The 15,168-nt window shown below is 40.5% G+C and overlaps 1 protein-coding gene across 10 annotated transcripts in view; it reads right to left on the bottom strand.

Moving 5' to 3' along the window:
- Positions 1-15,168, bottom strand: part of m1ap (meiosis 1 associated protein) — a 45,466-nt gene that overhangs the window by 23,587 nt on the left and 6,711 nt on the right. The window lies entirely within an intron of this gene.

The following is a 15,168-nucleotide window of genomic DNA, read 5'->3' on the forward strand; positions in this document are numbered from 1 at the left end:
GACCACCAAAACAGAAGCTCCTGATGATCTGGTGACTGCAGTCTCATCAATAAGTCATTGTTTGTAATGTATCATGAGACCAGGAGAGGATTCTGGTAAAGGCAGATGACTCATCAGCAATCAACATCTTCAGGGCAAATGGCTTGGTGGTGACCGACAAGACGTTATTCAGATTAATAATGAAACCTGATTCCACAACATCACAAGACTAGCCATATTGTACGAAAACCACTTGATGATGATGATGATGATGATGATGATGTCGATGTCCAGCATGTGGACAATGTTTGTCTTTGTGTCTTGTTACCATCATGACATCATCAGAAGATGGACACTAAAGAGTTAGTACTTCGTAGTCTCCAGGGCGTCATCTGATCTGCCCATGGATCAGCTGTGTCATTCTCTCAACTGTTTTCCAGGAAGTATCAGTGCTGGTCCAATATGTCAATGAGTATTATGTGTTTACAGTCAGAAAGGATTTAACAATTGCAGAAAATGATTGAATGCATAAACGCTGTGATGCAAAGAGCTGAGCGAGTTAGAGTACGGCGCTAGAATATGCACAGGTGGCTCAAAACTTCAGAAAATAACACAACCAGACTGACAGGAAGCAACCTGCTTCCACAAGATGAATTTACTTCCTGGCTGCATTTCTGCAGACTGCGCATGCAATTTTTGGCGATGCCTCTGCCTGAGAGAGATTAGCCGCTGCCACAAAGCAAGCAGCATTAAAAATGTCAACGTGTTCTCTTTAGCTTTGCCTCTGGTCACCCTGATGTTGCTTCTCCCTAAGATTGAATTCTGCAGCTGCTTCTGCTCGGTTCTCACCACCAGTATTGTGTGTTTGAGGTTTAACCAATTTATTAGACATAAAAAAACATTATGGTTAAAGGTTCCTGCCAGGCTGGTTTTTAAATTTATGTCCGTATTTAGAGTTCACTTCATGCTTTTTGTTCTAATACTGTAGACCCTCCGCATCTTAACAGCTTGCTGTTATACACACACGTCTCTTTTCCATAATGGCCTATTGGTCCTTCTGCTCATCCTTTGGACTGAGTGCTCTTGTGAATGAAGGTACTTTTGATTATGTTGAACCTAATCCTACGCCCTGTTGTCATGGAAATTAGGCTCTCTCTGTGCACCAGAGTTTGCATGAAACATGAATGATGAGATTGGCTTTTTTGGTGTGTGCTGCTCACTGTATGTGTGTATGATGTGTATGTAAGGGGGAGGGCAGGTTAACAGGCAATTTTTGGCAGTCAATCATTTTAGTCATTTCAGCAAAACGGCAAAAAGGGAATGGAGTGAGAAGAAAGGCAGTAGTGAATGGAGAAAGGAAAGTAGAAATATTTGTCTGGTGATTTGTTTCTCAATGCATTGAGCTGCTGACAGGGCTTATAGCTTTTGTCTAATTGCTTTGGGCTAAAAAAGTGCTCAATCCACACAGAAAAAACTAGGCTAGGTTCTTAGCTATCTCAAAATAGATAAAGCTGAAGGCCTTAGTGTGTTTTGTGCCCATGCAAAAAAAAAACAATTTTAATGAGCACGATAAGACCGACATGTAGAGAGTGAGTATGGAGAGATAAGAAATGATTTTGCTCATTTTTGCTGCACTCATCTTCAAGCTAGTGTTGGTTCCATCCATGTTTAGACATACTTTTTCATCAAATTTGTGTGGTCTTTTCTCTCTCTCAACCTGTGACCTCAATAATGTTTACATACAACAATGTTGGCATGTCGTTGTTACAAACAAGAAATCAACTCCATATTTTTAGCACGTTTAGTGTCTGTATGTCCTCATACATTTTCTGTATATTACAATGGAACCCGCTTAAGTTGGTCTGGCTTATGTCGACGACCTGTCTATGTCGACGAACGATCCTGCTCCTGTCCTTGTCCGTGCTCTCTCCAGCAGCCTACAGCATAGAAGATAGCTGAGGCCACCACAGAGGTATTGATGTGAGTCAGCCATCCGAGGGGCGTCGACATAATCGACATTATCTTTTTGGCTCCATTGAAATGGAACCTACAAACTTGAAGCTTGCCCTTTCCTGGCTTTTTAACGACCTCTGCTGCTGGGAAATATTCTCCTTGTTAATCTAAGCAGCTTCGCTCTTCATCAGAAATAAAAGAAAACGATTGCCGACCTCTGTGGTCGCCTGCTGACCAAAGTTGAATAAGTCAGAAACAAAAAAAGGCACAGACAGTGAGCGGCTTGGTGGGGTAGCACCTGACAGAGAATGCAAGCGAGGACACCCTCTGGTGCCTTTGTGCTGTTGGCCAGGGGCCCATCCATGACATCATTGTAGGAAATGCTGCAGGGGAGAGAGGGGCTTTGCTGCCTCTTGTCACCCTGGCAACAAGTCTACTTCTGCACTTGTGTCTTAATTTAATCACCTCTGCTTAAGAGTCTAAAATATTATTTTTGGCAATTTTTTTCCCTGTCCTCTCTTTGATCTACCCACACTTCATGAACAATGCTCTGACCAACGAACAATCTTATTTGCACTCTTCTGCGGTAGCACAAACTAAAGGAGCTCAGTCTGCAGGTTGGACACAAAAACAGACATATCCATCGTCTATTATTGATCTGTTTATAAAAATGTTATGACTTCTTGAAGGTCAACTGAAGGATTCTTCTTCTGTTCCTGCGTCCTCAGCACTCTTTTCAGGATTACTTTTTCCTCCCCGCCTCTTCACTTTTTCAGCATTCAAGGCAGTCTATCGTAAGTGGATCGGCGGCATGCCCACTTGAAAGGAATGAAGGAATCCCACCCGCTAATCCAATTGTGAGAGAACAAGGGCTGAGGTTGGATAGACATGCATGTGCAGCAGTACAACAGTCCACAAGAGTAACACTATTTCTACACTGAGAAAAAGTGTATTTGAAGACAGGATGCACCAGGGTTATTCTGTGTATGGATGGGATAAAAAGAAAAGTCAGGGAGGGGGCGCCATAGAGGGGTCTTTGTGTGCACGCTGTTAAATCAGGCATGTCACGGCACCTTTTGTAGCAAAGCCTCTCTAGGCTGCTGCGATAAGTGGCACGATTCTCTGATCCATACATGAAAGACTCAAGTAAGGTTGGGGGGGAGAAAAGGTGGAGAGGAAAGGCGAATAAAGGAAAAAACTTGCATCATAGTGGTTTCTCCAAGGAAAATGTAAATGTTTCACTTTCTTAAGAAAGTCCTTCTCAACCACCTCTTTGTATTGATGAAGAAGTGTCAGTTGAATGCATTCCCATGACCATGTCCATTTTGGGTTTCTCTACAGAAATAAAGGCCTTGAAGAATTTCATGGCTAATTTTATAGCCTGCAACAAATTTCAAATAAAAATGCAAGCCTGACAATAGCTTTTTAGATCGACTTGTCATCAGAGAAGGGATCAAAACAAATGGTACAGGTATTTTAGTGTCATAATGTACAAACAAGGTCAAGGCTTTTTTTGTTTACAATAACACCTGCAGCTGGAGAGCAAATATTTAGACCATGAATAATACAATCAAATGAACACTATCACTAATGCAAATAGGATCATTTTATCCAAATATTCATGCTCTTGCAACATTGTCAAACCTGAACCAAAGAATGAGAGACACTCACACTGCTCGGAATTTTATCATTTTGGGAAAGGGTACAAAACTATATTGCTTATCGTTTCTGTTGGCATCCTTCCATAGGGCCCAAGCACAGTGGTCCTACCTAAAGGCTAACAAGATTACATCCATTATACATTAATTATTCATCAATTAACGGACCCTTTACATGATTATCTATTATGAGTTTCTCTGTGTCGCCATGATGCAAAACACCAGCTGGCTTTTATCTGAAACTCATCAAGGAACAAATCACGTTAGCTCATTTCTCTCCATTTACTGTAGTCCTCTGCAATCTCCAAGCTTGACCTACGGCTGCACACCATGCAGAGACATTCCTTGTCCGCCCTTTCTTAAACTTCACCCCCTCTTGTTCTCCCTCACACACTCATCACCCAGTAGGAGCCAACAGGCTTCCCTTTCATTCCCAACACTCCCGTTTTCGTCTCTTCACTCCCAGCACTCCTCGCCCAGTGGGAGGTAGCAGGAGATTTACAGAGCCTGAAGTGATATCATTGTTAGCACTTGTCCTCTGCACTCACACACAGCTTAAAGAGTGTGTGTGATTGTAGGCGCACAGGTGAATGAAAACTGAGTGCATATGAGTGCGTATGTCTTCTCTCCCTGTCAAGATGGTTTGTTCCCACACAGCAGGGGTTGTGTCTCATGACTGTCCAGCTGTGTTTGTGTGTGTGTGTGTTATGCAGGGTGTATCCTGATGCCAGGGTAGGGGCTCCTCTTGGGGGGGATTAAACTTATGTTAGAGGATTTGTCATTCGCAATCAGTTAACCTCAACATTAGCGTCTACCAAAGCATGCTGGACACTTCATTAGGTACACTTAGTTACACACACACACAATGAGTTGTACTGATAGAGTAATTGTATGTACAGTCCTCCCTCGCCACTTTGTGGTTGGAATTTTGCGACTTCACTCTGTCACGGTTTTTATTGGTCAAAACATAAGCATATTTAAGCTAATGCTACATATTCTTAGCATAAATTAAGCATTTTCAAGCATAAAAATGGCTAAATGAAATAAAATACAAATATAAGGCATTCAAAACAACTGACGTAATATTCTACACTAGTCACAAGGTGTCAGTGATATTATTGCACTGTTCGGTGAGACATGCACAATCACCAGACTTGATTGCCAGAACACATACTCATAAGGCACAGTAATCCCTAATAAGAACATAGGCTGCTGTTGTGGCCGCAACCTATGGCAAGATGAAACTCAACTCTGAAGCCACGATGTCACTTCCTGCTGCCGTTGGCTCTTCTCCCCTAGGAAACACATTTATAGGAACACACACGCACATAAGTCTTAATTATGGCTTAAATGGTTTATTTACTCTTATTAAGTCTACCATATTAGGTAATACAAGTATAGGTGACTATAGTGGTGTTGGTTCATGTCTAGAGGGCTCTAATAATGTTTAAAAAAATACCTAGAAGGTCATAAACAGGTTTTCTATGCTCCAACTACAAAAATATTCCATTCATTAATAAAAAGCCTACTTTGCGTAAAATCAGTTATCACGGTCGTGTCCGGAACTAATTAACCACAATAAACGATAAACACAATAACCGCATTACTTTATTGGCTCTAACTGGAATTTGCAGGTGTACCCAATGAAGTGGCCATGGAGTGTCCAACTGCAGCTGTCTTCAGCAGTGAAGCCCAGCAGTCTTTTCACATACTGTAAGCTGATTATTTGGCAAGTGTTTTTTTGGGGTGAGTGGAGAAAGAGGATTTTAGAATAAGGATATTAGGCTTTAAGTTGTTTTCCATCACGGTTGTTAACGCCCCTACAATCCAATTGTTGTGAGACGTTCTTAAGGCATTGGTGCCACTCTTGTTATTTCGGGTGTTACCTTGTTTTTGGGTGAAACAGATGACATTTGCCATGACACAACTACAGTATTTGTGTCAAATACACTTAATACCTCATTGGCAGTTGTTTTGCCTTGGTTTTGTGTAGATTCTTCAGTAAACAGATTAGATAGGGTTCAACTATCCATGGGTAATAAAAATGTCCTTCGGTTGAACTTGCTGGTATGCTTTTGTGAAAGAAAGAAAAAACCACAATGGTCACGAAAATAACTAGAAACTGATAAAAGTAAGACATAAAAAATAATATAATTTGCCAAAATGCACATTGACAGGCTAAAGCTACAAAGCTTCAGGGAGGCAACTCTAAAGCTTTTTGCATAGTCAAATGAACTCATGAAGCATACAGGGAAAACAAAGCTATACTTATTGTGAAACGTGGAGCAGACTCGGTTATGTTCTAAGGATGCTTTGATGCATCTGTCACAGGGCGTCTTTAAAACGTGTTGCTCAGTGTCAGAAAGCTTGGTCTTGACCCAGGTGATGTGCCCTCTAACAGGACAATGACCCAAAATATAAAGCCAAAAGCCCTCAAGAATGGCAAAGGGCCAAACACTGGACTATTCTGAAGTGGTCTTCTATGCGCCCTTATTGAAATCCAACTGAACATTTGTTGAAAGAGCTGAATTATTGTTATTATTTTTTTAAGTTCTCTTGAACCACAATTCAAAACCAATGTGTAATTTTCAGTCTAATATTTGATAAAGAAGAAGAAAATCACTGGTGAAAATCTTTCCAATTTGTTATTCCAATGCACAAGTATTACAAATATTAATGACTTTTTCAGGCACAAATCTAGCTGTCTTTAAAAGGCTTCTGAACTTTGCAGCCGTTAAAGATCACTGAGATTGGAGGTAACATAATGCATGAAAAGAAAAAAAAATCCAATTGCCTCAATGTATCTTATACCTCCTCCACCGTAAATAACATTTAAGCCGCCCAGAGCAACTAGATGATGAATGAGCTGTACAGAAGCTTATTTTTGCAATTTGGTATGCATTAAAAACATTTATTGAGGCCACTAAACATGGCCTAAAGTGCCTTTTCCACAAATTGCCTAAGTGTGTCAATAGGCACTTGTGTTGATATTGACAATGTTGTCCCTATATTGACTGATGTGGAGGACCCAGTTGTCCATTAGGCCTGAGAGCAAAACAATTTGCAAACACCAACATACATACAGAGGCAATTATTTTATTGTAATTTTAGACTATTTAGCAGCATATATTGTACTGAACCAGTGGTACTGTCACACAGTTTCTTTGTTATTGTGCCCTACTGGAATGAATAGATCACTGTAAGTATTGATTTTGTCTGTGTAGTTTATTTTTCTGCGCTATTACTTTTCATAATTCAGATTTTCAAGGTTGTAGAGGCATTTATAAGATGAAAAGGATAACTGGAAAATTCTGCATGCCCCTCTGAGGCCAATTCTTTCTCGCAAGAAGAATTTGACATCACCTGTCAAGCTGGTGGAAGATTTTGTTTTTCTTACATGTCACGTTAGTGCATCCTCCTTCCCCACTGAAATGTCAGAAATCATTGATTCACCATGAACACAAAGCTGCAGGCAAACTCATGTTGGGTTTGTGTCTTACCCAAGAAAAGCAATATACAGTATGAAAATGGTCAGAACTGGAAAGTTCAGGAAAACAATTTGATGTGAAAAGGTTCACAACTAAAATTTTGAATAAAATTTGATATTTAACAAGTTAGATTAATCATATCGTCTTCAGTCATGCCATTACAAGAACTGAAAGAATCTGTACTGTATGTCTGCAGGACGGGCCCTGCTTGGTGTTGAGTTTAATCTCACTCTAAATACATTAATCCCACAGATGAATGAATCCCTGACTCTGCCACACACACACACACACACACACACACACACACACACACACACACACTCATGCACACACACTATTATTACCAGCATCGTTATATGTGACAATCCCATCCTCACACCATCTGAGAAGTGCATACATTTGAATACATTATCATAATCTGCAGCATTACACCATATATCACATACATATGTTTACTTGAGCACGCATGCCCTATGCACAAACATGTGCATCTTCACTACACAGCATTTGACCTCACATTGACTTCACTTAGCATACTGTAGAACACATGCATATGTATACCTGTGAATATTCTCATTCATGCAGTCATTGTATTCTCAGGGCATTGAATCAATCGCAACTGGACTGAGACAACATGCATATGTATAATTACTAGCGCTGTCAAATGATTAAAAAATGTAATTAAAAAAGTTTTGAAATTAATTAATCATGATTAATCACCATTCGCCACTATATTTGAAATATGCCCATTTTTGCTGTATTTTAGATAAATGACAGGACACAATTATATATATATATATATATATATATATATATATATATATATATATATATATACATACACACACAGTCAAACTTGTCTATAGCGGCCACTAGAGGGAGTCTGCAAAAGTGGCCGCTATAGAAAGGTGGCCTCTATAGACAGGTTGGCGTCCAGTTTGAATGTTGACCAGGAGAGGGAAAAAAAAGAAAAAAAGGGAAAAATAATAATAATAATAATGTTGATCAGTAGAGGGCACTGCGGACTGCGGATAAAAGTTGTACAGCATTACTAGGCTTGTTATTATCATGGTTCATGGTTTTAATCCTGAACATGCATATGAGTCAAACAGTAGCACATCACATAGTACAATTCACAATTTTGCATGTCCAAAAAAGGAGTAGGAAGAAGCAAAGCTTATTTAATCCTACCCCTCATCAGTTTCATATATCCACGACCCACAGAACAAAGCTGTGCTAGTAATGTCTTACGCTTGTTTTTAATATTTTACTTTTTATAGAGTGTCATTACAGCTTTAGTTCATCAGGAAGTGACGGGAAGTGACGGTGGGCGTCCCGAGCAGGAAAGCTAGGCTCAGTGCTAGCTGTGAGTTTGGAGAGAGTTGGGAAGTGTGTTTATGTTGGCGTGGATGTAAAGTCCTGCAGTGTTCTCCGCCGTTAATAAAGCGATTAAAGTGCATCGGCGACGTGAGTCTCTCCTTCCCCACAACAAGGGGCATTACAGTATTGACCAGTGCACACCAGGAAATAAACGGTGTCATTTCTTACAGGCATTGCCGGGACATCTATGTAGTGGGGCTTGTTTAACCTTTGCCTTGTGGGCAAGCAGGAAGGAGAGACGATTCTGAGAGATGTGTGTGTGTTTTGAGCTGCTGTCTGGTGGCCGCGTTCAATAAATAAAGTTGGCAGAAGCAACAGGAGAAGTTTCCTTCTTTGCTTTGGAGCTGAATAACACTGACAACTTAACAGACTAGTAGCGAACGGAAAAGAAGACGGCTTTGTTTGTGTCGAATACAGAAGATGAGGACTTTGATGGATTTGTGGATGAGGATTGATGAAAAATAACGTGAGTAAATTCTAAAATACTTCAATTAAAGTACAACCAAACTCAGTTTTGCTCCCGCTGCCGCATGCATGCTAGCGTATGTTTTTTTTTTATTGTAGCGTCGCTGGGAGCACGTCCTGTTCGACGTTGTTTGGATGTTCGGCGTGCCCCTGAATGTACCTAGTTCCGAGGAGGACTAGAGACGTGTTTGTGAGTTGGAGATACATACTGTATATGGTGTTGGAATTGCACTGCTGTTGATGTGTTCAGGTCAGAATAAAGTTATAAGAGAAAGTCAGCCCCTGTGGGGACGATGATTACGGCAGCATACACATCTGAGTGTGCTGTGTAATCAATCACATGTAATCTGTAATTATATAGACATAGTACATGAGACCCCCTTAATCCTTTTGACCTGATAAAAGTGAGAAATAGGCCCAACATAAATGCAGATTTTATCACCAGTAGGGACTCCAGACAAGGATTAATATAATCATATTATTAGGAAATGCAATGCAGCATGTAGGAAACAACAGTGAAGGCTTTAGATACATTTAGATTTGAAATTGTCATTTAAATCAAATTTAAAACATCCACTAATTGACTTAAAAGTTGAGCCCGCAGTCTGTAATAATCTTCGCATGATTCTAGGTTTAAATAGTCTGCTTTTAGACTTTAAAAATGTAAAAAAGTGAGTTATTGCCCTGTGCTTCAGCAGGCGCCATTCTGGCTTGGCAAAGCTTCACTGGAGCGGAGCCAAGATGGCAGATGGCCGCTTGTCTGCGGGGTTTGGATTCCTACAGGGCCTCAAACATGGCAAACACAGATGACTGGCGGGAGGAAGATGCTGTTCAGACGTAGATGACGATATTTATTGTCTCGATCCTTGTTTAGCTTGTTTTGACAATATTTGTCTCTCTTGGTTTCAACTTTCAAAGTCAACCTTTGAGGTGGCAGCACTCAGTCTAATTGGGGCTCTTCTGGGGGTTTCGTTGTGCAGGTTCTTCTTGAAGAAATTTGGTTTGCAGAGCTAAACAAAATGCACAGATTTTCAACCTTCTATTAGCCACTCTTGTGTCCTTTACTAACTCACTGTCTTCCTCCCTCTGACTTTGAAGCGGCAGCTCATCCCTCTCAAGTGCATCCCATTCCCTTTTTCCATCTCCATTTGTCTCCCTCCCGAAGCAACAGTATGTGTGTGTGTGTGTATGTGTGTGTGTGTGTGTGTGTATACAGCCGGTTGCCACAGCAACGGAAGCAGGCCACATGAGCGGGTGGATGAACAAAAGACCTAGAGACCCTCATCAATAAAAAGAGAACGACAGAGAGAGAATTCAGATTTCATTTTTAAGGCGAGGGGCACGGCTATGTGCGGGAAAAGAAAAGCGGGTGGGTGGACGGATGAATGGATGTATGGATGTATGGATGGATGGCGTAGGTGAGGTGAGTTCATAGGCCTTCATCAATATGTGAAGGGCTTAGTGTATATGGGCTTAAACAGTAGAGGATTTCATGTCTGTCCAAGAGTGGAAACATCTTGAAATGGCATATGCAAAATGGGATAGTGTCATATTTGAATCAGAATAGGGCTGTACAAAAAAAAAAAAAAAAGCCATCTGGAGTCACACTAACATGCGATCTATCAAATTTTGAACATTTTCTTTAACAAGCTGTATGAGAAACCAGTGCTACCATTGTATTCAAACACTCACGCTGCACTGTTATTGGCATGACGATCCACACTTCCTCCAGCAAACCTCACCGGCCAGGGCAAGTTGGTTGCGCTGCACTGGTTGTACACACTGACAGCCGACGCCATCGGTCAGTCTCAAAGGCTTTCAATGTCAGTTTGTGGGAGATTGCATTAAGGGGCTATCCACACAGAAACGTTTTCAGGTCATATTTTTTTGACTTACACTCCATAATGACTCGCAGAAGTAATTCCTCCTCCCGGAAGTCTTGAAAAACATAAGACGACTGACTTTCTTTCCTCTTCTATGATTTGGTGTGTCACGTGGTTCCGGCTGTGTTTTTCTTCACAGTGCCACACGTAGGTGTGCTTGTGTATTACATCATTTTCACTCAGTGATTTGTTCCCGATTTACAAATCCGGCACAGTATGGACACAACATTTTTTCAACCCGCCACAAAAAAAACTCTCAGGAACGTTCCCCTGTGGACAGGGACTTGTCTTTATGAATGTAATGTGGAGTGAGCCAGTGTGCCTTCTTTTTAACTTGATAGATTATTTTCAGTCTTTCTATTAATTTCTATTTCATAATTCCCCCATTAACTGTTCTTCCGGTGTTCAGTGTGATTTATTTAAAACGTAAGCACATGGCCCTTACCTGGTGTGTGTGCGTGGAAAAAAATTGTCCCAGAGAATCGCAATGTCAATTCTAAGTATCAAAATCATGATTCACATTTTTTTAATGCATTGTATCAATGCACATCCTCTGTACAGTCAACAGCAGCTACATTCTGACCAATAAAAACATATGGAAATAATGTAAAGAGAAGTCAAATTTCATGTAATTTCATGTCACCTCATTTTTATCATCTTAACCCCTCCCCCCGGCAGCCGACAAATCTATATAGTCATTAATCTTTGTTCAGAATATGAACGCATGACCTGGTGGCAATTGACAAAATAAATATACAGAGTATGATTAGAGCATGCCTTCAGGGCACTCAGCAGGAGAACTATTGAATATTAGAATATTCAATTTGCTGCCTATTAAAATTTCGTCACGGCCGTGTGTGTGTGGTGTGCCCTGAAACAGTCCGGCCTTATGCTAATATAATTACACCAATTAAACTGCAGAGAGCCCAGGAGGAGTTTGTGTGGAAAGACTGTCAGCAGTTGTGTGTGTGTGTGTGTGTGTGTGTATAAGAAAGAGACCTGCTCTTCACACCTTTCTCTCCACCCCCCCCATCAGCATACAGTATTTCCCCACTCCCCCAAGCCTACTTTGCGTCTGTCTAGAGGGAGACAGACAAGATGCTGAGGAAAGATTTGGCGATGGAAGCCTGGAATACATCAAGTAAACCCACCAAGCTGAAAACCATCTATAGTCTATTAAATATTAAACATTAAAACATATAAATCATTCCCATAATGTATTCACTTTATCTAGGCTAAGTATATGTTTCTTTCAACAAAACACATAGGGCCTGATCTACTAAGATCTCAAATAACAGGCGCTAAATTGCGTGAGTAAACAAAAAAATTGCACACACTATTAGTGGGTGTGTTACAGGTCATCTGCTATGATTGCTTGTGCAATTTTTAACAGGCGCAAAAGTGGTGCGGATCGCCCTATTTAAAAGAGAATCTTGCGTCTGCTGCCGGCTGTCACCATGGGGAGTTTGGTGGAGCAGAGAGGCCGTAAGCCATGATGTTGGAGGTCTTGGTGAAGGAGCCAAATAAACACACTGGTGAATTCCAGCAGAAACATTGAATTATCATAACAATGTTATATTAGTGTATTTTGTCATTTAATAAACAGGATTTACACTATAAACTATTAAACGCTGCAAATTTAGGATTGATTAGGTTATGATATTCATGTCAACTAGGGCTGTGAATGATATGATGCGACCGGATATCCGGTTTGCCAAACGAAAGATACAGCTGCAGTAGCCGTCTCCTGGCTTGATAAGAATAGTAAATCCTTAGATTAATAGATTGTAGAGATTTGCACCAGGTATTGGAAGACTAGCAACCAGTTAACAGTGCGTGTCAAACAACGCAAGAACCTGGGCTGCTGGCAAAAGGATTGTCGCGCATGCTCCATAGCTGATCATGACTGAAGACAAGAACGAATGTAAATAGTTCAGCGCCTACATTATAGCAATCAAATTTATCTTATTTACTATGTATTGCATAAAACTAAGACAGGAACAACATCAAATTAAAAGCACTAACTAAAGCAATAACATCATCAAATCTTACCTTTATGAATTCCCACATTTTATTAGCATTTGCGACCAAATATGAGGTGACAACTACTAATAGTCTGTACTATTTTTATTTCTGACAATTGCACAGAAGATTGTGTCTCTCAATTGTCTGCCATTGCACCTGTGGTTGCATGCTGTGGTTTGCGTCTGCCTTCCAAACTTGAGAGAAATAGATGCAAAAATACCAACTGCAAACAGTTTCAGGGTTTGACAAATGACATTGAAGGTTCTAAATGATTACATTTGCATCTCCTCCTCCCAGTATTGTGTGAGTTATGAAAATCTGCATATATTCTGTATATCCATGAAGGCAAAACGCAACATGGATTGTACATCTGACAGACGCAATCCTCGGTGCACTCTGTTAGTAGATCAGCTTTGCGCCCCCTATCAAGTTTGCGCGTGTTTTTATGCATGGAAGCCTTTAGTAGATCAGGCCCATAATGTACTGAAATAGATTTTTAATGTCAGTGGTCAAGTTTACTAGATATTCAAGCAAAAAGTCACAACGTTTCAAGAGAAGCGGGGTTGAGTGACTGGCTACACTGATTTAATGTGCTCTGGCATCTATTGGTGATTTGTCTCCATCCCCCCAGTCCTCTGCTGCAAATCGGCATTCAGCCACTTTTGCCCGAGGTGGAACACTGCTATGTCAGGTTGAATTTACCACTGAAAAACTACCTGTTTGTGCTGTCGAAAGAGATGTATCTACCAAATCTTCTGTAAGGAGCTCAACAGTCATCGCAATACAACAGAGGTCATTAGAATATTTAATGCCAAAACCATCATCAACCACAGTCATTTGTTCAAGTCTGTTTAATGACACTATGCGAGGACTTTACCAAGGTTCAGCTTGAACCTTGATATAGTAAATAGGGAAAATATTATAATTACATCCACCCCCAAACGGAGAGAGCCTTCAACGCTGCGTGTAGCATCACTTAATGAGGCGCATGTTCAACAAGACACTGTACCCTACATACACCGAGAACATTTCCAATTACACTTCTTCTGCACATCACAAGGATAGCCTGAAGCCTATGATGACTGCAGGGAGCTGCACATATGTGCACTAAATTACCTAATCAGTGATCTATAGTGAGCTATAATCTTTGTGATCAAACACTGAATCCACTGAATGAACTAATCTGCTCCCGGCATGTCATTGTAATCCCTGGCTACTGTGTACGGTAATTATACCAATGTGATTTTACACAGTGTCGATGCAAAGTATTTTTTTTGGAATGTTCCACATCTGCTCTGGTCCACAACAGAACCGGCAGGGACGATTAAAACGTGATATTTTCCTTGTTGTCTCGAAGAAGACTGACATTTTTGAACAATTGTGTGTTTCCAACTTTGTGGGACCAGTTTGGGGGAGTTCCTTTCATGTTCCAGCATGACTGAGCTCAAACCAATCCAGTGTAGCTTGATACATGCTAAGCTACAGTGTACCCATCTACGTCAACCTCATCAAGTAGCGGTCCACGTGTTATTATTTCTAAAAAGTGCCCGCTTAAGTTGACACGCATGGTCAACTGCTTTTGTCGACATAATTTCAGACCCAAATGGGTAATTTCTGTGAAAAATCTTATTACATAGCATTAAAATGTGCACACAGTTACTTCCTGTTCACTGCTAAATACGTTTAAAAATGAAAGCATGGCAGTATTAACCTAGATTCTACATCCATTTATTTACTTTCAATTGTAAGCCATTGAAAGATTAGGGGTGGGGGAAATAATCGATTCTTAGATGCATCATGATGCAGACATTGACGATTATTAATCGATTCATAAATGTCAATAATCGCATGGAATCATGAGGTGGCCAGAGATGCCCACCCCTAGTGAGCATGTATGAAAAGTTTATTGTCATTGGTGTGAAGACTTTGACACACACCACACACCACACAGCACAGCTACTGGAAATCCCTACAAATAAACAGATTTCATTGGCGACTCATTAAGTCTTCTGTTTAACACCCGTCATTTTCCATTTTTAGGCATATTGGGATGATTTTGTATCAAAATAGGCTATGCATGACAAAAACGAAGACGTAAAAATGTATGCTCAGCAGCAGCTGTGGGCACCCCTATGTAGTTAGAATGGTACACTCTTGATCACATGACATTTTCATAAGCTTTGACTGCCACGGTTGATAGTCAAATCAGACGACCCAAATCAAGGGTCCGAGGGCCATCGAGATAAAGCGGTTCCCCTGTCTATGATATTTTAGCTTTGTGTTGTAATTGACAAACTGTTATTAGTGTAATACCTAACAATATAGCTTATTATTACA

The sequence above is a fragment of the Dunckerocampus dactyliophorus genome, chromosome 15, assembly GCF_027744805.1.
Source record: "Dunckerocampus dactyliophorus isolate RoL2022-P2 chromosome 15, RoL_Ddac_1.1, whole genome shotgun sequence".
NCBI lineage: Eukaryota > Metazoa > Chordata > Actinopteri > Syngnathiformes > Syngnathidae > Dunckerocampus > Dunckerocampus dactyliophorus.